At 43.3% G+C, this 25,203-nt stretch overlaps 1 pseudogene across 1 annotated transcript; it reads left to right on the forward strand.

Moving 5' to 3' along the window:
• Positions 1 to 24,168: 24,168 nt before the first annotated feature.
• LOC309969477 (small ribosomal subunit protein eS21-like) lies at positions 24,169 to 24,420 on the forward strand (annotated as a pseudogene). The gene has a single exon. The product of its transcript is annotated as a small ribosomal subunit protein eS21-like (transcript).
• The last annotated feature ends 783 nt before the right edge of the window (positions 24,421 to 25,203 follow it).

Genomic DNA, 25,203 nt, shown 5'->3' on the forward strand with positions numbered 1-25,203 from the left:
GCCTGTGCTCCGCAGCGGGAGAAGCCACAGCGGTGAGAATATATATATATATATATATATATATATATATATACACATATATATATATAACATGAACTTTGCAGAGGTCATTAAATTCAGAATCTCAAGATGGACAATGATCCTGGATTCTCCGGGTGGGCCCAGTGTTATCACAAGGGTCCTTGTAAGAGGGAGGCAGGAGGATCAGAGTCAGAGATGTGACAACAGAAGCAGAAGTTGGAATGGTGCGCTTTGAAGATGAAGGAAAAAGCCATGAGTCAAGGAATACAGGTGAATTCTAGGAACTGGAAAAAGCAAGGCAACAGATGACATTCCCCCTTGAACCTTCTAAAAGAAATGTAGCCCTGCTGACATCTTGATTTTAGAACTTCTGACCCCCAGACCTGTAAGATCGTAAATTTGGGTTGTTTTAGGCTACTAAACTTGTGGAAATTTTTACAGCAGCAATAGGAAACCAATACCAGAGGACAGGGGCTAACAGCACTGCTCAGCTAGACCCTGTTCCAAGTGCTTCCCACACAGTAACGCAGCTACGTCTCACAGCCACAACATGATCAGCTTCTATTATTAACTGCATTTTACAGAAGAAGAAACTGAGACAGGAGGAGTTAAGGTCCAAGATCCCACAGCTTGTACAGTCAGAATCAGTATGTGAAATGAGTCTCTTGGGCTTCAGAACGTGTGCACTAAACCACACACTCTATTGCTTCCTGAAAAGGTGAAAGGCTTCAGGGATGGACAGGAAGGGTTACAAGCCACATGTCACCCCTAAAGGACATTTTACTTTATAGATTTACCATTATCTTCCACAAAATTATTGTAGAAGACAAGGAAAGATGAGGACCCTCCTCTCAGTGTCTTTCTGCCCTCTGCCCAAGGGGGCGACTTACCCAGGTCACAGAATGGCCACGTGTAAAAGAACAAACACATGGGGACAGATTACATATGAGATGGGTTATGAGCTGTTATTCAACAGAAGGTGCACACAGTGTAACCCACAATAAGAGAACCTTTACATGCTTTTCATTGTCCTTTAAAATGTTTATTTCAAAGCTTGCTTAGTGAGTAATGATCACATTCTACTGTGAGAACAAAATACTCAGATATGTCACTTAGAAAATTGATGGCCGGACTTCCCTGGTGGGGCAGTGGTTAAGAATCTGCCTGCCAATGCAGGGGACACGGGTTCGAGCCCTGGTCCGGGAATATCCCACATGCTGCGGGGCAACTAAGCCCATGCACCACAACTACTGAAGCCCACACACCTAGGGCCTGTGCTCCGCAACTAGAGAAGCCACTGCAATGAGAAGCCCGCAGACCGCAACGAAGAGTAGCCCCCACTCGCCACAACTAGAGAAAGCCCGTTCGCAGCAGCAGAGACCCAACGCAGCCAAAAATAAATAAATAAAAGAAAGTTGATGACTATTTTAATAGGAAAAGACACACACATACACACCAGTTTAACAGAAAGTTTAGAAACTGAAGTTGAAAGAATGTCCTGGAAACTAGAACAAAAATACAAAGAAATGAAAAGTAGGAGAGGATAAGAAAGAGTTTCAAGCCAGAAGATCCAACATCCAATAATATGAATTCAAAAAAGAGTCAAGAAAATGGAAGAAAAGAAAGTGAAAAGAGATAATACAAGAGTATTTCCCAGTTTTGAGGCCTCAGGTATCTCAATTAAAAGGGTCCATTGAGAGGTCAGGGCACTGAATGATAAATGACTCACCATGGCACACCATCATGAAATTTCAGCACTAGAAATGGAGAGGATATTCTGAAAGATTATAATAGAGGAAAAGTCAAAAGTCACACACAAAGGATTGCATTAGATTGCAATAATAACTGGATAAGAGGGCGAGAATCATAGAAGTGTCTTCAAAATTTGGAGAGAGAGCCAAAAAGGGGAAACAACCCAGGGGTCCATTAACTGATGAGTAGATAAATAAAAGTGGTATAGCAATACAAGGGAACATATTTGGCGATAAAAAGGAAGGAAATACTGATACATGCTTCAACATGGATGAACCTTGGAAACATGATGCTAAGCCAGTTACAAAAGACCATATACTGCACTTCCCTGGTGGTCCAGTGGTTAAGACTCCAAGCTTCCACTGCGGGTAGCGGGCTTCGATCCCTGGTTGGGGAAGATCCTGCATGCTACATGGAGCAGCCAAAAAAAAAAAAAAAAGACCATATACTGTAGGATTCCATTTATATGGGTTGGAGGGCGGAAGTGTCTGCTAATGCGTATGGAGTTTCTTTTGGGGATGATGAAAATTTTTTCAGCTGGTGTCTTGAGGCTATTCACTGTTCCAAAATATCATTTCCACTCATTTGTCTGTTATAACTTTGCTGTTTTGTGTGCTAAAATTTCTTGTTTTCTAGAATCATCAGACTAAATGGAAATATCTTTTGGAATGGGTATATGTTATTATTAATTAACACATCCGTTATCAGTTAATACCTTACTAGAGTTTAGCTGCCTGATGATATATAAGAATCTCCCAGACCCAAGCTTGTCAGTCACGGATGCTCGTACCTACTCGCCTGTCCTTCAAACGCCAGCTATGATAGTGGAAACAAGTCTTTCCAGGTGACCAAGGAAGGGGTCAAGACACACAAGGTAGGGAAGGCACACAACTCTCCCTGCAGTGGAGGTAACAAAGAGAACAATGTTTCTCTTGTTTATCTGTGCGTGCAAGGACATTTTAAAAATTAGTTTGTTCATTTATCTACCCATCATTTTGCTTACCTGGATACAGGTATTCTGCTAGGTGCAGGAATACAGGGGTGAACAAGACATCACCCACCCTCACTCCCGCCCCGTGAGCTCTCGGCCTCTTGAGAAAAGTAGGAGAATGCTTGAGACACAGCGTCTCATATTTTTGCCAAACTTGATTTATTCCAGATCACCCTTCCGCCACTCTACCCCTTTAGTGCCATTAATTGAATATTAAGGCAAATTCTCTTTTCTTAGTAAAGTATGTTGGATGGGAGGGTTACATGATCTGTGATGGGCGCCCCTTTGTCTGGGATGATACAGCCCGTGAGCCTGGCTAAGCCCGCATCATTCAGCAAATATTTTTTGAGCTGCTTCTATGGGCCAGGTTCATGGAACCATACAGAAGAGGTCCCTTCGCTTTGGCCCGGGGGTGGGTCAGGAGGGAGGTGAAGGGCAGGCCTCTCTGAAGAATGAGAACGGAACAGCTAGGCAATGAATTGGGGAAAAGGTATTTTTCAGCCATACTGCCTTGGAGCCCGACATTATCAATCCCACTTCACAGAGGACGCATCCAGCTCCCAGAGGTTGAGGTCCTGCAGCCTTTAGTCAGCAAAGAAGACATTCAGCCCCACCCTGTCCCCCTCCACCCTGGCCATTCTCTGTCTGCCACTTCACTGTGTCAGCCGGACATGAAAGATTAGAGGACCAGGAAATCAGATGGGGGGAAGTGGGATCCAAGTTGAATGTTAAAGGATGAGATGGAGGTAGAGGGGGCCCAGAGGAACAGGTGGGAGGTCTCCTTCCTTCTCTGCTGCTCTCCGGCCATTTTCCCTAAACACTGCTCCTGGTTGGGGAAGATGAGCTTTTCAAAGAATGGAGGCTTATTTTTGCACCAAGAGAAGGCGTGAATAAAACATCTGCACTGATTTTCAAGCATTTGAGCAGGGTGTGAAGCTCTCCCCTAGCCAAGCTTGCCGGCCAGGGATGCTCGTATCTCCTTGCCAGCCAGGGACGCTCGTATCTTCTTATCTGGCCTTCAAAGACCAACCACAGGTGGTGGGAAGGAATCTTTTCAGGTGGCCGAGAAGGGAGGACAGAGGGAAAACACACAGCTCTCTCTGCACTGGAGGTAACAGAGAGGATGGGTCTCATGTTGTGCCTGCAAACATTAATGCACATTCATAAGAAGCTGGCCTTTCACAAAGTGCGAGGCCCTCAGTCTGTCATCAGCCGGGCGGGGAGACGGGGATCCCACCTGAGCCATCCTTCTTCTTCAGGATGCTTCACCAACTGGGCCTCTGAGAACCATAAATAAAGACCACTGCGAATGGCTTTTCTGTCTGACCCTTTAACCTGAAATAAAAATAAAGCTTGGAGAATGTCATCCTGACTCGAGGTTCCTTTACGGGCTCCTCCTTCCCTTACCTGTTGACAGGTGCCTGCCAGACCTCACAGTTACCTTTGATTTAGCTGTAATGGCATCTCCACACTTAGCCAAGGTCTGCCCTGTAATCCTCTCCGGAGCTTAAGTCAATTTATATGGTAACCTGAGAGCCATTTCTTGACTCCAGATGATGTCACTGTCTGTTAACACATTACTGGAATGACCATGAAACTCATGCTTAGGGCAACAGAGCAGGAGATCACTCTCAAAGCCAGAGCTCGGTTCAAACAAATGTTAAATGAATTTTCAAAATAAAAAGCAAGATTAGTTCCATACACCCTTTTGTAAACTTCTAAGATAGTTCAATACTTGTTTTCAGAGAAGTGGTTTTTCTGAATCGATAATCCTTACCTGAGAAGTCTAAATGCATTATGGAGATAAGGGTGGCAAATTTGAAAATGGGAGCAGAAAATTATGGACAGAAATGATCAAAACCTCCAACTGAATTTTAAACCATGTATTTGTCTCCACTCAAGCTCTAAAGTGAGTTTGCATTAATAAAAGTTACCCCCAGCATTTGTTTGAGCACAGTTCTGGCTAGAAAAGGATTCTAAGTTTATTCGTCCTTACTTTATTTGGGGTTCTGGAGGGAACAGTATAACAATTTCTTGTGCTAAACAGTATTTACTAAACATAGCAAAATTAGGATCATTTTGTTATAGGATGGATGGACTATATTAATTAAGCCACGGACAGAGATGTGTGTGTGTGTGTGTTCACATTTTGCTTCATTTTAAATGTGGGGCAATGATTAAAATAAAGATTCTCTGGCTTTACATTTTATAAATACATCTAATTCCAAAATATCAATGTTCTCCTTCCCTACTGTATGTCTCCTATTAATGCTGTAATAAATTACCACAAATTTAGTGACTGAAAGCAACACATTTTTTTCTCTTACAACGCTGGAGGTCAGAAGTCTAAAATGAAAGTGTCACTAGGCTTGCATTCCTCCTGGTGTTTTCAGGGGAGAATCCATTTCTTTGCCTTTTCCAGCTTCTAGAGGTCGCTTGCATTCCTAGGCTTGTGGTCCCATCCCTCCATCTTCAAAGAACATCACTCCAACCTCCGCTTCCATCTTCATGGGTTTTTTTTTTTTTTGACTCTGACCCTCCAGCATCCCTCTGACAAGGACCCTGGTCATTACAATGGGCCCACCTGGATAATCCAGGATAATCTCTCACCTTGAGATCCTTAATTTAATCACATTTGCAAAATCTCCTTATCATGTGAAGTAATACATTGCCATATTCTGGGAATTAGAGCCCTGGCATCTTTGCAGGGTCATTATTCATCTTATGCACCTACTATCACACGTATTTACAAACCTGTGAACTGGAAGTAGGGCTTCCAGAAGCAATAGCTAATATGTAGACAAAGAGTTGTTTACGCACCTGGAGTGCTCTCCGTAGCTCACTGGAGGTACCGAGCTTTTCTGTCTGACCCTCAGCCCAAAGCCTTCTCCCCAGCCAGTCACCGCTGCTCTGCCCCTTGCTGTGGGATGGCCGAAAGAGATTGGACTTGGCGTGACGTTAAGTGAGACTGTTTAACGGTTTCCTGTGTAAAAGGCTAATAATGACATACACTCCACAGGGCCTCCAGCGGGTGAATGAGGTTGGTGCTAACAGTGCTTCATAAACTGTAAAGACTTTGTAAATGTGTATTTCAGTGGGACTCAGGGTATAAATTACATAACCAGAAGACTGTTAGAGGAAGAGGCTTGAGAGCCATCATTCCAAACCCTCCTGACAGATGCGACGTCCGGCATTCATCTGGCTTCACCGGTCACACAGGCCATTCCTGGTTGGGCTGTGGCTGGAACCCAGATATCCCAACTCTTGGCTCCATATTCTTTCCATTGCATCCTGACATCATGGTGATGTGCTCAACTCAGTACATAGTGATCCATTCACTAGGCTGCTCTCTCCAGGGTTGTCCTGTGTCCTCCTCCATTGTTACCACCAACCAGACATCAGCCATCGCCCTCCCACTGTGTTGATCAAAGGGTAATTAAGGCGCCAGTGGGGCAGGCCCTGTGTTCTCATGTCCATGCCTTCCTCTTCTCTGTTTCTCACACCTGCTGTTTGCTTGATCATCTCTTCTCCAGCTCCCACTTTGACTATTTCAAATCCTTTACTGATTTCTTTGTTTTTTACCATTTTCAGACTCTCCCTAGTTGTCTCTGCCTCCAAACCCAGCCAACGCCACTGCATTTGTCACCTATAGGATGATTAGTTCCTAACAAACTTTGCATTTACAGAGTTCTAGTATTTACATGTCAGACTTTTTGTTTGCATTTGATTTTTTTATTAAGTGACAATTGACATACATTAAATTCACCATTCTTTTAGTGTACAGCTCCGTGAGTTTTGACAAACACATATAGAGGTGTAACCACTACCACAGAAATAAAACCAATTCCTTCATGGATAGTGCTTTTAGTGTCTTATCCAAAACATCTTTGCCTATCCCAAAGTAACAAAGATTTTCTTCTATATTTTTTTCTGGAAATTTTATAACGTAAGATTTTACATGTATGTCCATGATTCATTCTGAGTTAATTTTTGCAAGGTATAGACTGAGATTCTATTGTTGACCTTATATACTGTAATCTTGCTAAACTTATTAGTTTTGGAGCTCTTTTGTATATTCTTTTTTATTTTCTACATAGGTAATTATGTTCTTTGCAAAGAGTGACAGTTTAATTTCTTCTTTTCCAATATGTTGGGAAACATTTCTTTTTCTTGACTTATTGCATTAGCTAGGACTCCAATATGACCTTGAATAGGAGTGGTGAGAGCAGACACCCTTGTCTTGTTTCCAGTCTTAAGGGGAAGGCATGTAGTCCTGTACCACTGAGGACGGTACTAGCTATAGCTTTTCTGGTTGAGGAAGTTCCCTTATAATTCTAGTTTACTGAGAGTTTTTGTAAATACATGTTTAATTTTGTAAATGCTTTTTCTGCATCTATTGAAATGATGATGTGTTTTTTCTTCTTTAGTCTGTTAATTTGATGAATTTATTAACTGATTTTCAAATGTTAAACTTTTCATTCCCAGAATAAACCCCATCTAGTCCTGAAGTATTATCATTTTTGAAGCATATTTTTGGATTTGATTTTCTAAAATTTTGGTGAGAATTTTTGTGTCTATGCTATGTTCATGAGGGGTATTCGTATGTTTTCTTTTCTTATAAGGTCTTTATCCGGTTTTGATATAAGGATTATGTCACCTCACAAAATAAATTGGGAGATGTTTCATCCTCTTCAATTTTCTGGAAGAGTTTGTACAGAATTGATATTTTCTCCTTAAATGTTTGATAGAATTCACCAGTGAAGCCATCTGAGCCTGGAGTTTTCTTTGTGGGAAGTTTTCAGTTACACATCCAATTTCTTTAATAAATATAAAGCTATTCAGATTATTATTTCTTCATAAGTGGGTTTTAGTAGTTTGTATCTTTCAAGGAATTTGTCTATTTCTCCTAAGTTGTTAAATTTTGTGACATGAAGTTGTTCGTATTTTCTTATTATCCTTGTAATGTTTCTAGGATCTGTAGTGATGGTCCCCTTCTCTCATTCCTGATATTTGTAATTTTTATCTTTCATGAATTAGGCTAGAGATTTATTAATTTTATTAATCTCCAAGAATGATTTTTGGTCTCATTGATTTTCTGTATTGTTTTTTTGTTTATTTTTGCTTTGAATTTTTTTTTTCCCTTTTCTCTGGTTCCTTTGACTTTGATTTGATCTTCTTTTTCTACTTTCTTAAGGTGGAAGCTGAGTGCATTGATTTAGTTAGGTTGCTTGATGGAATACAGGATGCTCAGTTAAATTTTAATTTTAGATAAACAATAAATAACTTTTTAATTTATCTTAAATATTGCATGGGACATACTTATACTAAATTAAATTTTATTATTTACCTGAAATTCAAATTCAACTGGGTATCCTGTATTTTTATTTGCTAAGTCTGGCAACCCTAACTTAAGACCTTTCTTCATTTCTATTATAGGTACTTAACGTTAAAAATCTCTCTAAGTTTTATCTGCATCATACAAATTTTGATGTTACATTTTTATTTTCATTCAGTTTAAAAATACTATCTCATTTCCCTTTTTGATGTCTTCTTGAGTTATTTAGAAGTGTGTTATTTAGTTTTTAAACAGTTGATTTGATTTCAGCTAATTTAATTCCACTGTAGTCTGAGAATGTGTTTTGTATGATTTAAATCATTTAAAATTTCTTAAGACTTGTGTTATGGCCCAGAACATAGTCAACCTTAGTAAATGTTCTCTGTGAATTTGAAAAGAGTGTATATTTTGCTGTTGTTGGATGGAATGTTCTATAAATGTCAAGTAGGTCAAGTTGGTAGATTGTATTGATCAAGTCTTCTATGTCCTTACTGATTTTCAGTCTCCTTGTTCTATCAGACATTGACAGAGTGTTGAAATCTCCAACTTTAACTGTAGGTTCATCTATTTCTCCTCGTATTTCTCTCAGCTTTTTTTTTTTTTTTTTTTTTTTTTGCGGTATGCGGGCCTCTCACTGCTGTGGCCTCTCCCACCACGAAGCACAGGCTCCGGACGCGCAGGCCCAGCGGCCATGGCTCACGGGCCCAGCCGCTCCGCGGCATGTGGGATCTTCCCGGACCGGGGCACAAACCCGTGTCCCCTGCATCAGCAGGTGGACCCCCAACCGCTGTGCCACCAGGGAAGCCCTCTCAGTTTTTAGTTTTGAAGCGCTGATATTAGATGCACAAACATTTAGGATTGTTCTGTGTTCTTGGTGAACTGACATTTTCATCATTATGAAGTGACTCTCTTTATCTCTGGAATCTGAAATCTTCTTTATCTGATATTAATATAATCATACCAAACTTTTCATTTCAGTGTTAATATGGTATATATTTTTCCATATTTTTAATTGATTGTATCTTTATATTTAAAGTGGGTTTCTTGTAGGCAACATCTAACTGCTTTTTATTCAATCGGATAGTTTCTGACTTTTCATTGTGATGTTTAGATGTTTATCCTATATTTACATGTCAGACATTTAAAGTAGCTCTTTTGCCTGAAAGAAGGAATACCAAGATACATATATTGAACAGAAGGGCTGGTCTTGAGTACCATAAAATAATAAAATGTTACAGGGCTTCCCTGGTGGTGCAGTGGTTGAGAGTCCGCCTGCCGATGCAGGGGACACAGGTTCGTGCCCCGGTCTGGGAAGATCCCACATGCCGCGGAGCGGCTGGGCCCGTGAGCCATGGCCGCTGAGCCTGCGCGTCTGGAGCTTGTGCTCTGCAACGGGAGAGGCCACAACAATGAGAGACCCGTGTACTACAGCAAAATAAATAAATTAAATTAAATTAAATTAAATTAAATGTTTTCAAGATCCATATTTCATTCTTGGCATATTTATTTATTTGCATTTGTTCTCAAACTTGAATGAATGAAAAAGCACCAGGTTTTTCAATTCAATTCTTGGCTCCACTTCTGAAGGGTCTGATATGGGTCTGGGTCTGGTCCTGGAGCCTGTACTTTATGACACACACTGCCCCTCCCTCTGTCATCACCATGGTCATACCACCCATGCAGAATATTCTCGGATCACAGCTGGAGGAAGAACACTGTGGAAAGCAGCCTGGTCCACTGAAGGTACTATCATCTATTGTTCTTCTTTTGAGGTTACCAAAAATATTGATCAAATATACTAGGGTTCGCCTTCCAAGACCCAGCTGTGTGACAGAATGAGCCAACTTCCATTTAACTCAAGCCAATTTCCATTGACATAAGTTGAACGTCTTAGGGAGGCAAACTTGTTCTTCCAGGCTAGATCTCCATCCTTTAGCAGAACCTATGTCACCAAGAAATGGAAGAAGAGAAGGCAGCTACTAAACAGAATCTTAATCTAACGAAGACAAAAGGTTTTGACGATTTATTCAGTTGTAGCAATGAGAGCATATATAACCACCGGGAAGTATCCTGTATTCACCAACCATCTATTTTGAAACTATTTCCCCCCAACCCCCTGCTTTTTTTGTTAGAAATTTTTTTGCTCATATGCTGGTTCCTTCCTCTGGAATGTCCCTTTTCTCTTCTCCCTTATCATGGCTCATCTGAATTCTGCCCATTCTTTGAGATCCAGTCTAAATAGCTCCTTTTTCACAATTCTGCCTCCCAGACTTACTATAAAGATAGGGTTGATTCAGCTAATTGGTCATTTGGTAAATTGATATTCAGCTAGTTGGGCTGCTGGGCCCATGACATTATAACAAATCAACAGTCTTAGAAACCATATGTCAAATGAGGAGGAGAAATTTTTTTAAGTTCTCCAGTATTGGTTCCTTGGATGCTGGGATGGGTAGGAAATCCCACCTGCCAGAGCAGGTACTGAGAAGGAACAACAGGTATAAGGAGAGAATACTGCCAAATGCACAGCACTAAAGTTGTTTGTTTTTTTTAAAATTTCCTTGTGCTGGTAAATATATATGTAAATAAATTCAATAAGCTTTAACATTCCAGCAGCAAGGAGTCATTCAGCATCTCCCACACCAGGAGTTCTCAAATATAGTCTCGGCCTATTTGGGACAGGAGTCAGGCACATAAACAGACGGTGCGGTGAAAATCCGGGGCAATTAGAGAAGGCTTCTGGGGAAGGTGGCATTTGAGCTGGGTAATCGCTAAAGAAGGAAGGATGGGCATTTGGGACAAAATGAACGACACAGAGGTTTTTAAAAAAGGAAGAGACAGCTGGTGAGGAAAAGGAATCGTTTTGGGGAAGGAATGGAAGAGCTAGATGAAGTTGGAGAGGTGAGAGGCTGATTGGGACCAGACCAAGGAGGGCCTTACCTGTCCCAAGTTTATAATTTGTAAGAAGCCAGGATGCTTCCGGTTGGCAGTGGGAACTCTTCAAGTCACTCAGGGTCTAAAGGGAGCCATACAGAGATACAGAAACAATATCTTGCGTTTGTATAGCAATTAAGTGAGCATTTGATTTTTTTTTTTTTAATGCCTGTTGAGGTTTCTAGGCCATTTCACCAAGGATAGGCAGTGATCCATGCATAAACTAAGCAGGGCAAGAAGATAGATCACCCAGAGAAGGGGCTCTGTTTATCCACAAACACCCTGACAACTCGCAGTGATGGAAGAGGAGACATAGGCAAAACGTCAGGTAGGATAGGCAACCAACTGGCCATGCTTCTCATAACTCTCTCAACTTTGTTCTTTTCCTCGCCATCTCTCTGCCCCCTTGTGACTGCTCAGTTTTCTATGTGAATAACGCTAATGCAGAGATCTTTTCAAAGTATTGCTTTGAGCAGATGTTTATGGGCTATCAAATATAACCCAGGGAGTTTCAAATCCAGGAACAAACTCAGGAAGAGAAAATAGGGATATCAGACTTTCCAGATGGTCTCGCTAAAATACGTGCCACTAGGTAGCATCTCCCCAGCTGTCATTCAACCTATGCCCAATTTTTGGGTCCTCATGTAGTTCAGTGTACCTCACAAATAGTAGAGACACTCAACATTCAATAAAAATGGACTTCTCTTGGTGGTTATTTGAATCTATACTTGATATTAGGATTCTCCTCGTGGAAATGAAAAATGAGATTACGAAAGGAGCGCTGGAGAGAATGGAGCTCGCGTATTTTAAACGTTGATTCAGATCATCGGTGAATAGTTTCTTTTTAAAAAAAAAAGTTTGTGAAGGCTGGTACCCAGACTGGAGGCTCTGCAGATCGCTATGCATTTATCCTCCTAGCCCCTGACCTTGTTCTCTGTTTTGTGTAGGTGCTGTTCGGGCCTGGATAGATCACAGCAGCATTAAAAGTTAGTTGGGGACATAAGTCAGTGTGACTGTAAAAGAACTTGTGGGAAACTTCTGTATCTTCACCTTATAGATGTCAGTATCCTGTTGTGATATAGTGCTACAGTTTTGGGGTTTTTTTTAATTTTTTATTTATTAATTGAAGTAGAGTTGATTTACACTGCTGTGTTAATTTCTGGTGTACAGCAAAGTGATTCAGTTATATGTATATATATATATATATATATATATATTTGTTTGTTTGTTTTCTTTTTCAGATTCTTTTCCCCTATAGGTTGTTACAAAATATTGAGTATAGGGCTTCCCTGGTGGCGCAGTGGTTGAGAGTCCGCCTGCCGATGCAGGGGACACGGGTTCGTGCCCCGGTCTGGGAAGATCCCACATGCCGCGGAGCGGCTGGGCCCGTGAGCCACGGCCGCTGAGCCTGCGCGTCCGGAGCCTGTGCTCCGCAACGGGAGAGGCCACAACAGCGAGAGGCCAGCGTACCGCAAAAAACAAAGCAAAACAAACAAACAAAAAACAAAAAAACCAAAACTGTATGTGGTCAATGCTCAAATATATGACAGGATGACCCGCTATAAGGGCACGACCAAATCGCTTCCTCGGGTAAACTTCCTCCAGCTTCTGCATAAAGTGAGTGGCAGAGGGAGGTCTTAGGGAGAGCAAATTTCCTTCAGAGGAACCCTGCTGCTTCCCCATCAGGGACCGGTGTGGAGACAAGGCAGCCAGATCTGTCACCCACTCTCTTACCTCTCACACAGCTCCCCTGGACACACCCTCATTTATTGATGGCAGCTGAAGTCCAGAGAGGTCCAAGAACGTCAGCAAGCCCTCACAGCCCAGGAGATGTTGAAGCTGGCATCCAAACGGTACTTTCTACTCTTGAAAAACGAAATGTCTCAACTCTTGGAGCAAAAACATTGCCCTGTTGGCGGTACGGGGGTAGCAGGTGGGAGCACGGGGGGGACATAAGGATCACACTCTCAGGTCCCCAGAAAACCATATCTACACATCAGAAAGCAATAGCGCCACGTTTCAGTCTACAATGAGTAGCTAATCACTTGAATCAGTGTCACCTTCAAATTGTAACAGCAAATATATATATATACATATTTTAATAGTGCTGTAACAGCAAATATTTTATTTCACAGTTGTACAGGGTAAAGAATAGAAACCTTGAGTCCTAGAGAGCCCATGTTTTTGTCTACGGGCTACCACTTCCACAAAGCTACTAGTGACATCTCTGCTCTTTTCTAGGATTTCTGATTTCTAAAATTAGGATGAAAGTACTTTTGACAACCAAATTAAGAAGGGTGGGGGCAGGATTCCTGAGATAGGGGGTGAGGATTCCTGGGATAGTGGCTCTGGTTCCCTAGTGCCTCCTCTCTGCTCTGCCTAATCTCTTTGAAATTAATGGGGCCTCAGGGCCTTGCAGTTGGGGGTGACACAAAGATGCACAACGAGAGAATTTCAAATTTTACGGCGCTGTCAATGGTATGAAAACATAGGAGGCAGAAAAGATAAGAAGAAAGTTTTAAGGCTAGAAATAGTCAGTGGAAACCTCCTTTAACCTTTCCCCTCCGCCTCCAAGCCAGATAAAATCCCTCTTTTTGCATAGGTGTATCTGTAGGACCCTCAATGTGTGGTAATCTTCATGGAGTAAGGGATAAAGAGGGGAGTTGTAATTGAGGGGTTAAATAAAATGCTGTGACTTTTACTTAAATTATAATGAAGACGATTTTCAGTAGTACAGAGATGCTGCCTCTAGATTGATAACAAAAAACTTTCCACATACAAAAAAAAAAAAAAATCAGAAAAACCTCCAAAAAACTCCCAGCATGTTTTAGATACACAGATTTCACGGTATTTTAGAAAGAAATCACTTCATTTGGAGCTTCCTAAAGTTTTGGGAAAGGCAGCTGAAGAATGCCAGGGTGGGTTCATTAAGGAATATGGAGGGTAGATTTTCACTAGAGAGGAAGTGAGATGAGATGTCTGGTGAAAAGCAAACACTTCACACTTCAAGGTGGACTGAAATTTCTCTCTTGCCCTGCCCCTCTTCTCCCATGACCCCTAAGATCCGTGATGCACCTTAACTGAAGTACAGATCAAAGGAAGAGGGTGACTCTTGACACAAACTGAAACCATCCAGTTGCTTAATTATCTCCTGATGGGAAAGGCCAGGTCTTGCTTTGCTTGTCTATCAATGAAAGCAGGTGGTTGTCTGGTACTGGGGGCTTTTATTTTCCGGCACAGGTTTATGTTACCTAACAGAGCAAAGCGGGCCAATGGGAGAAAATCTTGGACTTAATTATCCATTTTGGAATGATTCTTATGGACAAAAAAATTTTTAGGCATATATGGAATGTAGGCTCTACGCTTTGAATTTAGAATCTGATTCTAGCCATGCGTGTGCTTAGGTTAAAAACAAAATGCTCTAAGTTAAATTGCCAAATTCCTTGCTTACTCTAAAAATAAACAGATTGTGTGGCAATGTTAAAGACATCAACCTAAAAAATTCTCTGCTAGTTCCCCTGGAGGATCCCCTCTGTGTCAACGTCAAGTTTTAGGGACATAAGGAGTTTCAGTAAAGGCAGCCCTGTTTAAGGATAAAAAGAACATTTCTACTTGCAAGGAGAGATACCCTATAAACACGGGTCCAGGTCCAAATTGAAGCCAAAGCCAGAGAGGCAATGTGGTTAGCTGAAAAAAAGTGGGCTTTTAAGCCAAACAAATCATGGGTCGCTTCCTAGCTGTGTGATCTTGGGCAAGGTCCTTAAATTCTCTGGTCCTCAGTTCCTTCATCTGTAAATTCGGCATTCTGATCCATTACAGGATCGTTGTGAGGATTAGCGATAATATACATGGCATAGGCAGTGCACGATCGCTTTTTAAGTGACCTTGGGTAAAGATTATAACCACAGCATAATCTCAGAGTCACACCATATTATACCATATTATAGTTCATCAATTAGCACCATAATTATAAATGCAAGTCTGGTAAATTTGGAGATCATAAGAGTTGTGCTCTCACATCCAATTTTGACCCACCCATTAAATATCATGCTGTAAGAGAAGTGTGTGAAGCACTTTTAAACCCAAAGTCCCCTGCAAGTAGTAACCAAAAGAGATGACTAGATTGTCAACAGTTCGTATCTCTTAGGTGAACAAGTGGGCTACTTCTGTAGCAAGGGTGGAAACTATCCCCCAACTGCTCCCTCAAATCGATCTGGTTCTATAGTTCTAGGGCTATAGCAATACTGAACATACTGACATTTTGCAAGAAACCTACAAACCAATTCAAAGACAAAATCAGGTTGAAAATGAAAGATCTGCACATTAGTTGCAGTATCAGTTTAGCCAAATGATGTAGCTAAAATTTTGCTTAATTCGTGTTTTGGGAGATTCAAGGACTTGTTATGGTAACATTTGTTTGCAACACAGAATATAAAAAAGGGAAAACTACTCTGATGATAAATAAACATGATGGTCGACAGTTCATGAGTGAATATACTGTGATGTGTGTGTGTACAGAGGGAGAGACAGAGAGAGAGAGAAAGAGAGAGAGAGTTATAAAATGCAAGTCAGAGGAACAACATTTGCTTCACAAAGGATTTCCCCGTTTGTAAACCCGTAGAACAACTCTTATCATTGGGGTGAAAGGATGAGCCTCAGGGGCTCTGAGAACTCCTTGACGGCGCAGATATGATTTTTTTGGCATGTAAAATCCACGTTTCTGGAGAAAGTGTCCATGGCTTTCATCAGATTATCAAAAAAAAAAAAAAAAAAAAGGTGTGGAGGCACTGACTGTTGCATTAAACATTGAACTTTTCAAAACACTTCAGGGAGTTCCCTGGTGGCACAGTGCTTAAGAATCTGCCTGCCAATGCAGAGGACACAGGTTCGAGCCCTGGTCTGAGAAGATCCCACGTACCGCAGAGCAACTAAACCTGTGCGCCACAACTACTGAGCCTGCACTCTAGTGCCCGTAAGCCACAACTACTGAGCCCACGTGCCACAACTACTGAAGCCTGCGCACCTACAGCCCGTGCTCCACAACAAGAGAAACCACTGCAATGAGAAGCCCGCGCACTGCAATGAAGAGTAGCCCCCACCCCTCACCACAACTAGAGAAAGCCGCACACAGCAACAAAGACCCAACGCAGCTGTAAAAAAAAAAAAAAAAAAAAAAAAATTCACATAGGTTTTTGTTACCTATTCAGGGGAAATGTAGTTAAAATTGACTGTTAATTATCCTTGTATTAGAGTTCATCAGAGCACCCTAATTTTAAAATCAGTAGATTTTCAGATCATAAGAATTGTGTTTTCATATCCCATTTTGACCCACCCATTGGATGTCATGTTGTAAGTGAAAAAAGAAAAAAAATAATATAAAAGTGCTTTGTGTTGTTGCTGACATGTAAGGTGATAAAATGTGGAACAAACTCACTTTTCTCAGGTGATGCTACAGCACACTGATCAAAACCTAGAGAGTTGGGTTTAGATCCTGCCTCTGTTACTGTTGTGTGATTCTGGACCAGGACTTGACCTTACTAGGATAATAATAGCTGGTTTTCATATGAGAACACCGGGAGGATTAAATGGACAGTGCATGTGGATTCTTGGTTTTTTTTAAAAAATTATTTTATTGAAGTATAGTTGATTTACATTGTGTTAATTTCTGCTGTACAGCAAAGTGATTCAGTTATACATATATGTATACATATAATCTTTTTCCTATTCTTTTCTATTATGGTTTATCACGGGGTATGGAATATAGTTCCCTGTGTTATACAGGACTTTGTTGTTTATCCATTCTATAACTGCGAGTTTGCATCTGCTAATCCCAAACTCCCGATCTTTCTTTTTTTTTTTTTTTTTTTGGCCATGCCCCGTGGCATGCAGGATCTTAGTTCCCCGACCAGGGATCGAACCCAGGCCCCCTGCATTGGGATCATGGAATCTTAACCACTGCACCACCAGGGAAGTCCCCCAAATTCCCAATCCTTAACACGGTTTCTGGCTCAGAAAAAAAACGCTCACAGATGTCTGCTGTGGTCTCTGTGGGGCAGGAGAGAGAAGAACCATGTGCAGAAGCAGCTGGGAATTTCCCCATTAATATTGCCCTTGAGCTCCAGGGTCTATTGAGCTGGGCATTACCAGTTGTTTTAGGTAGAACAGCGGTATGTAAAATATAAATGTCCTTGCTAGAATGAGCACTGCCATCGGCACTCTTGGAAATGTGCCTGACTGTTGGCTTTCTCAGCTGAGGGCTGGAGCAGTGCCCCGGGCCAGCACAGAGCTGGGACCGACAACACCTGCCAGAAGCCAGTAACTGAACTGAATTCAGTAGTGGTGCTGGAGGCCACGAAGCAGAGTGGCAAAGTCAGCCTGGGTTTGATACTCAGTGCCTCAGTTCTTTAGCTGTGCAACTTAGGGCAAGTTACTTTTTTTTTTTGGCCGAGCTGCGCGGCTTGCGGGATCTTAGTTCCCTGACCAGGGATTGAATCCGGGCCACCGCGATGAAAATGCAGAGTCCTAACCACTGGACAGCCAGAGAATTCCCAGTTAAGCCTTAATGTCCTCCTCTGTAGGATGGGCTTGATAATGGGAGCTCCCTCCCAAGGCTGTCGTGAGGACGAAAGGAAGTGAGCCTTGCAGGATGTTTTGCAAAGTGTCTGGCACCCCAAAGTAAATGATAGATATTACGTGGCATGAGTTAAGAAGTGCTTACTGCGTGTCTGGCCCTGTGCTGAATTTTTTGTCTGAATTAGCTCTTATAAAGTACCTACAGGGAATTCCCTGGCCGTCCCGTCGTTAGGACTTGGCGCTTTCACTGCCACGGCTCAGGTTCAATCCCTGGTTGGGGAAAGAAGACCCCACAAGCTGCGCGGCAAGGCCAAAACATAGAAAAACAAAATACCTGTAAATTAGGTGCTAGTAACTATATTGCTATTTTACAAAATGAGGAATCTGGGCACAGAAAGTTTGAGAAAGCTGTCCAAGTTTAGACAGCTAGAGAAGGAGAGAGGTAGATTCATCTCCGAGCATCCCCAGTGTACCCACTCCACTCCCAGTCCGGGTCCCTGTTGGCTCAAAAGAGTCCTATGTGCCCTCCACTTGCCTTGGGGTCCCCAAGTCCCCCTGCTTTTAACGTGGCGGGAAGCGGAGAGAGAGCAAATCCCTTGACCCAGGAATCTGTCCCTAGATTACTCAGAGCTCACAAAATGTGCAAAATGGACACAGAACAGGGATATCTTAGGTTTGTTTAGCATCTTCTACGCGTGGGCACATAAAAACATGTACACAAGACATTTGTGCTCAAAAAAATATCTGTGCACATAGGTCATGATTCATCAGCACAGTAATAGATTCTTCAATGTCTGGCTTCTAGTTACTGGGGGGCTCTGGTATTACTACGCGGGTTCAAGCCTGTGGATTGTGAGACATAAATACAAGGGACTCTGGATCCTGCAGAGTAACATTGATGAAGGATGATAAACACAGAGGGGCTTCCAAGAAGCAGCGTGCTTGGAGGAAACTAGAGAAGAGCGATGCTTTAAGCAGCTGCGGTGAGAAAGTCTTTGAGGAAAAAGATAACCTGTGGCATTTAGGTAAGGGCCTCACTTCAGGGTATGGTTGGCCTAAGGCACTGTCTGAAGGAACTTTTATAGGAGTTGCCTCAGAAGTACAGGTCATGGGGCGGGGGAAGGGTAAGCTGGGACAAAGTGAGAGCGTGGCATGGACATATGTGCACTACCAAACGTAGAATAGATAGCTAGTGGGAAGCAGCCGCATAGCACAGGGAGATCAGCTCCGTGCTCTGTGACCACCTAGAGGGGTGGGATAGGGAGGGTGGGAGGGAGACGCAAGAGGGAGGGGATACGGGGACATATGTATATGTATAGCTGATTCACTTTGTTATACAGCAGAAACTAACACACCATTGTAAAGCAATGATACTCCAATAAAGATGTTAAAAAAAAAAAAAAGAACTACAGGTTAGATTCCCCACCCTGTTCTGCAGCCAGAGAGAACCTGCTTTGCCTCTCTGGCCCAACAGTGTCCTCTGAGTTAACACTAGGGGACCTGGGCTTTGTGACACCAGCAGCCCAACAACCCTATCTTTATGGTTATTAGTGGCAATATCAGTGTAAATGCCTTACCTAGGCAGAGCCCTTCATTTGGCCACATGGGTGGGCCTTGTCATTCCAATGAGATCAATGCTGTCAGAACTGTCCCAGGGCAGTCAGGGGAGGAGAGCATGTAATTTTAGCTGTTCACATCTCCTGGTCCTGAGAACTAAAAGAACTCACACTTCTGCAGAAACAGATCTTTGCACACCCTCTGATCTATTGAGTCATGTTATTTTTCTGGAAATTAACTTGACATTTAAGACTTCACAAGTAGCAAAGGAAATAGCGTTGCAGCAAGCCCTGAAACTCTCACCATCTTTATTATTTTTATTTTTTTGGCCACGCTGCGTGGCTTGCAGCATCTTACTTCCCTGACCAGGGATTGAACTCGGAGCCACGGCAGTGAAAGCACCATGTCCTAACCACTAGACCACCAGGGAGCTCCCATCTCACCATCTCCTTTAAGTATTTATAATTTTGAAGCATACGTGATGTTGTCATGGATGGCTCTCCTCCTTCCAGCCTCAAAAAGGAAATAGCTTTAAAGGATGTGAAGACTTGGCCACATTCCAAGGCCCTCCGAAGGCGTTAGAAGTTGAGAGTTCTTTGTATTCAGACATTCTCATGGCAATTCAAACGGAACTTGGCTGATGTGTACTGCGGGGGAAAAACTGGAAAAAAAATCAAGGGGGCAATACTCTAAAAATCAGGATATCAGTTACCTCTGTGGGGATGGGTATCTGATCAGGAAGAACGTTGGTGGGGTGAGTCGTCTGCAGGGTTCTATTTCTTGATCTGGGTAGAGATTACATACATATGTTAGAATAATTTGTTAAATTGTCTGTGTACATTTTAAGCATTTTTCTTTATGTGAACTTTTTCACAATGAACTAAGGAAAAAGTTGCACTACACGCACAGCCGAGTCTTCCTCCCTTTTCCACCAGTTCAGTAATTGCTGGTACCACCATCCATCCAGTTACCAAGGTCCAAGACCTGAGGGTTATTCTTGACTCTCTTTTCCTCCCTTTCCTCCACCCCTAGACTCATTCCATCAGCAGCCTCAAAAGTTCTCTCCCTTCCCTCCAAGCCCCATACCTCCCCTGTCACTACTCTGTCCCACCTCCGTCAAGTCTTTAGGGATAGCTGGACCACTTACATCCACTCTTTCTTCCCACACAAAGACCATAAACTTTTTTAAAAAACTGTTTATCTGAAATGATTGCAGAGTCACAGGAAGTTGCAAAAGTAGTACAGAGTTCTCTCGAGTACCCTTCATCCAGTTGCCTCAGTGTTAACATCTTGTGTAACCTATTGTGCGATCAATACCAGGAAATTGACATGGATGTCATCCATGGAGTTTATCAAGATTTCACTAGTTTGGCCTGCACTCATTTGTGTTTTTTTCAAATTTTATTTTATCATTATTTTTTAAATTTTTGGCCTCTCCGCACGGCATGTGGGATCTTAGTTCCCCAACAAGGCATCGAACCTGGGCCTCCTGAAGTGACTGCCAGGGAAGTCCCAGACCGGCACCCATTTGAGTGTGGGACGTGTGTGTGAGTGGGTGGGTGGGTGTAACTCTACCACGTGTAGATTCATGTAACCACCACCACAATTAAGATACAGAACAGGTCCATCACCACAAGATCTTCCTTGTGCTGTGCTTTATTGTCACACCCAGTCTTCTCCCCCTAACCCCTGGCAACCACTCTGTAATTGTCTATAACTCCATCTCTATCACGTTGTCACTTTGATAATGTTCTATGAATGGAATCATGCCGTATGTGACCCTTCGAGATCAGCTTTCCTTTTTCACTCAGCATAATACCCTTGGAATCCATCCAAGTCATTGCGTGTATGAATAGTTGTTCCTTTGTATTCTGAGTGGTATTCCATGGAATTGACGTAACCTTTTAGAAACAGAACCTGTCACTTCCAGGTACAAGCAGGGCTTTCCCGTTGCACCGAGACCAACATCTGCGTTCCTGGCTGGCAAGGCCGTCCCCGCCTGGCCGGCCTGCTGCTTTCCCCTGCCTTCCCTTGCTACCTTTCCCCTCCCTCTCACACACCATCCTTCTGTCCCTCCCAAAACCCACACAGCTTGTTTCTCTGTGCTGCTCACCTGGGATGACCTCCCCGACATCGTCTTGTCCTTCGGATCCCTGCTTAAGCGTCCCCTCCTCAGAGGCCTTGCCTGCACCTTCCTGTAAAAACACTGCCCTCCTTCCCTGTTTTCCTGCTTATATCCTCCCTCGCACTAATTCTACCTGGTAACAATTGTCTTTCTTTGCTCGTTTAGTGTCTGTCGCCCACCCCCTAGCAGGGTGAGCCGTATGTAACAGACACTAACAAAGGAATGACTTGAATAAAGGAGTTCATTGGTCTCTGAGAGAGAATGCTCATCATTAATAATATACTTGTTTGTACCTGGCCTTATTCCAGAAGGATTCAGGGTGATTTGCAAAAACACAGACAACACAACAAGATACAAAATAATAAGTAGGGAAAATAAGAATAGGAAATGATGAAGCCAGGGTAGAGATGGCCCCCGGCCTGCGGATGGGATGCAGAGCTGGCAGCCATGCAACATGTGCGAGAAGAAAAGAGGCACAGTCTCTCCTTATCTCTGAGCCGGGCACCGGGGCACCAAGCCCAGCAAGTAAATAAATACTCCAGCAAAGGTAATCTCAGGTTGTGCTAAGGGGTAGGAAGAAAATGAGAGTTAAGTGTGGCCACAGGGTTTGCAGTGTCCGTGAAACGTAAAAGAAGTCTGGTTTTGGATAAACAGCAAGGTCCTACTGTAGAGCTCAGGGAGCTATATTCAATATCCTATGATAGACCATAATGGAAAAGAATACATATATATATATATATATAACTGAGCCACTTTACTGTACAGTAGAAATGAACACAGCATTGGAAATCGACTATACTTCAATAACATAAATTAAAAAATAATAAGAATAAAACAAGTCTGGCTTGTTTTCCTGAAGAAAGTTATTCCTGATTCTGAGGATTGAGGGAGAAATTTACCACGGGTCCTAATATTATTATTATTTTATTTTATTATTATTTTTTTTTTGCGGTACGCGGGCCTCTCACTGCTGTGGCCTCTCCCGTTGCGGAGCACAGGCTCCGGACGCACAGGCTCAGCAGCCATGGCTCACGGGCCCAGCCGCTCCGCGGCACGTGGGATCTTCCCGGACCGGGGCACGAACCCGCGTCCCCTGCATCGGCAGCCGGACTCTCAACCACTGCGCCACCAGGGAAGCCCTAATATTATTATTTTGATGTTAGTTTTTTGCTTTTTTTGGGCGGGGGGAAACCTAGTATAGTCTGACCCTAGGGATATAATGGAGAATATAAGGATGAGGGCTTCTTGCCTTCTAGAAGTCTGTGTCATGGGGGAAACAGGTCCCAGGTACCCATGATGTCTCTCTCTCTCCCTCTCTCATCACTAGGTCCTGTTGCTTCTACCTCTCTCCTGCCCTCTGAAAGATTAAATGAGCTGCCCAGAGTGACACAGCTAGTCAGTGGCAAACAGGCCAAGAAAACAAGTGTCTGGGTAGTTGGCCCACTTCCCTTCCACAACATCCACCCTGTCATCAAGTGTCAGAAGCTGAGCTATTCTAGGTTCAGCCTTGGGCAGCCATAGGCCCCATGTAGACCCCGCAACTTTTCCTTATCAGTTCAATTCGGCTCAGATGAACACCAAAGACAGCCTCAAATAAGGGCGATGATTCAGCAAAGACTAGCTTACCTGCTGAGGTATGTATGTGTGTGTGTGTGTGTGAAGGGGAGACCCTTTCTGCTCCCACACCCCACCCGCCATCCTAGGGCTCAGCTCCTCCAGGAAGACTTTGTCACCCTCACCATCCCCCTCGCACACTTATTCTGAGTTCTGAGTTCCTCCTCCGGGTTCCCGAAGGGCCCTGTGTTGGCCTTGTTTCCCCGCATTGTCATTGCCTCTGGAAGATGCCTCTTCAGTGTCACTGTTTCACTAAATGCAGTTCGGGAAGCCCCTGCAACAGAATAATGTTCAAAGTGCAAGTCCCCTGGCCCTTCTCCAGTCTCCCTGAATCAAATTCTCTGGGGGTGAGTGATGTCCAGGCACCAGAATTTCTGTGAAGTTCCCCAGGCAGTCCTTAAGGACTGTGTCTTCATCTCTGTTTTATTCTCAGGTTCTGCTGGACTCTTTATAGTCTCTTCATCTCTATTTGTCAAGTCATCGACTGATAATAAATAAGTAAATGTGTATGGGGGGTTATACATGGACAATGTGTCTTGGAGTGTCATAGCTCCGAGCTGGCCCTATCATGATTTCTCTTTGCCAAGAAGCCTGTTGGAAAGCGCACAGATTTAGGCTTCAGGAAATGTCCTGGGACAGCGGAGCGGAGGGTAGATTGAGAGATCGAAACTAGAGGTTTCTTCAGCAATCCAGACGTAAAGAGCTAATGATGAGGACCAAGAAGTATTATGAGGATGGAGAGAGACGGGCAGATGGAGGGGTGGGCAGGAAGGAATGAGGTAGAAACAGTAGGACCTAGTGATGTGGGAAGAGGCAGGAGGAGGCACTGAACCAACTCTCAGGTTTCTGGTTTAGGGGACCGGTGAAGATTTTGTAGAGATCAGATGAGTCTAGGTTTGAGTCACCCACTTAGGTCTGGATAAACTACACAAATTCTCTGAGCCTCAGTCATTTCATCTGTAAGAGAGGGCTTATTGCAAGGGTGAAAGTGCCATTAATAGGGTTACAATGCCTGTTGTAGCATCCAAGATACGTTTAGCTGTGAATATCGTTGTCATCACTACCGCTGTTAATACCAGAGTGGTACTAGCTATGGCTGGAATCGCTGAGGGAGAAGTACTCTCGGTGTGGATACGCTGAGTTGGGGGTGTCTGCCGGACATCCTAACAGAGACACCCGGAAATCTTGGATGGGGGTGTGGAGATCTAAAATTTGGATTTTGGTTTCTGCTCTCACGGTCCTCATGGTGCCACCAGATGCGCCGTCAGCATGCAGAAGGACACCGGCGAGTTTGTGGGTCTGTACGTGCAGTGAAAATGCTCTGCCAGCAACTGCATCATCGGCGCCAAGGACCAAGCGTCCATCCAGGTGAATGTGGCCGAGGTTGACAAGGCGACAGCAGGTTCAACAGCCAGTTTAAAACCTACACTATCTGCGTGGGCATTCACAGGGTGGGGGAAGTCAGATGACTCCATTCTTTGACTGGCCAAGGCCAAAGGCATCTTCTCGAAGAACTTCTGACTGAAGAGGAGCGCAGATGTGGAATGTTTGTCATAAATAAATAGTAATAAATAAATACATATAATTGGATTTTGTTGAGCCTATTGCAATAGGTGACCTTGGTGAGGGAGCTTGAGCATAAGAGAGTGGCTGTAGTGATGGGCCATGGGGGTGAGGCCGGGAGGGGAGAGACAGAAACAGGAGGAGGCTGAAAATGACATGGGTGAGGACTGCCGTGGAATTGACGGAAAGTGCAGTGGTTTTCAAAGGAGGAGAAAGCCTGAAGGCATTGAGTTCATGGTTGGGGTGCAGTACTGGTGTTTAAGGTTTCGAAGGGATGAGAGAAGACAGATGGAACTTTGAAGCTGACGCGGAGGAGAGGAGGACGTCACTGTGGAGGGGCTGGTGCAACGCTGAGGCTGGGCTGTGGGACGGACCTTGCAGGGACCTAGAATCATGCCTGACCTGTATGGAGAGGGACAGAGAGGAAAACCTGTGCTCAAGTCTGATGGAAGTCAGGAGCTGGGCAGGTGTCTCAGGCACATTGGGGCTTTGAGAGGTAGAGCCAGGTGCTACTGACCTCAATGAGCAGGGGCCGTCTACACGGGCAGTCGAGGGATGCTTCAGACACGCTATCCTGGAGCTGGGAGAAGGCCTTCACTGCCTGGGACTTTCTGGTACGTGAAGCCTGGAAGAATGAAAAGTCATCACTGAGGGCTTGGAGGCTGTGTCTATGATATGTTACAAATAAATATAAATAGAGAGGAAATCTCAGAACTAAGGGTAATTTTTTTCAAGTTTTAA

The sequence above is a fragment of the Leucopleurus acutus genome, assembly GCF_964270905.1.
Source record: "Leucopleurus acutus genome assembly, chromosome: 12".
NCBI classification, from domain to species: Eukaryota; Metazoa; Chordata; class Mammalia; order Artiodactyla; family Delphinidae; genus Leucopleurus; species Leucopleurus acutus.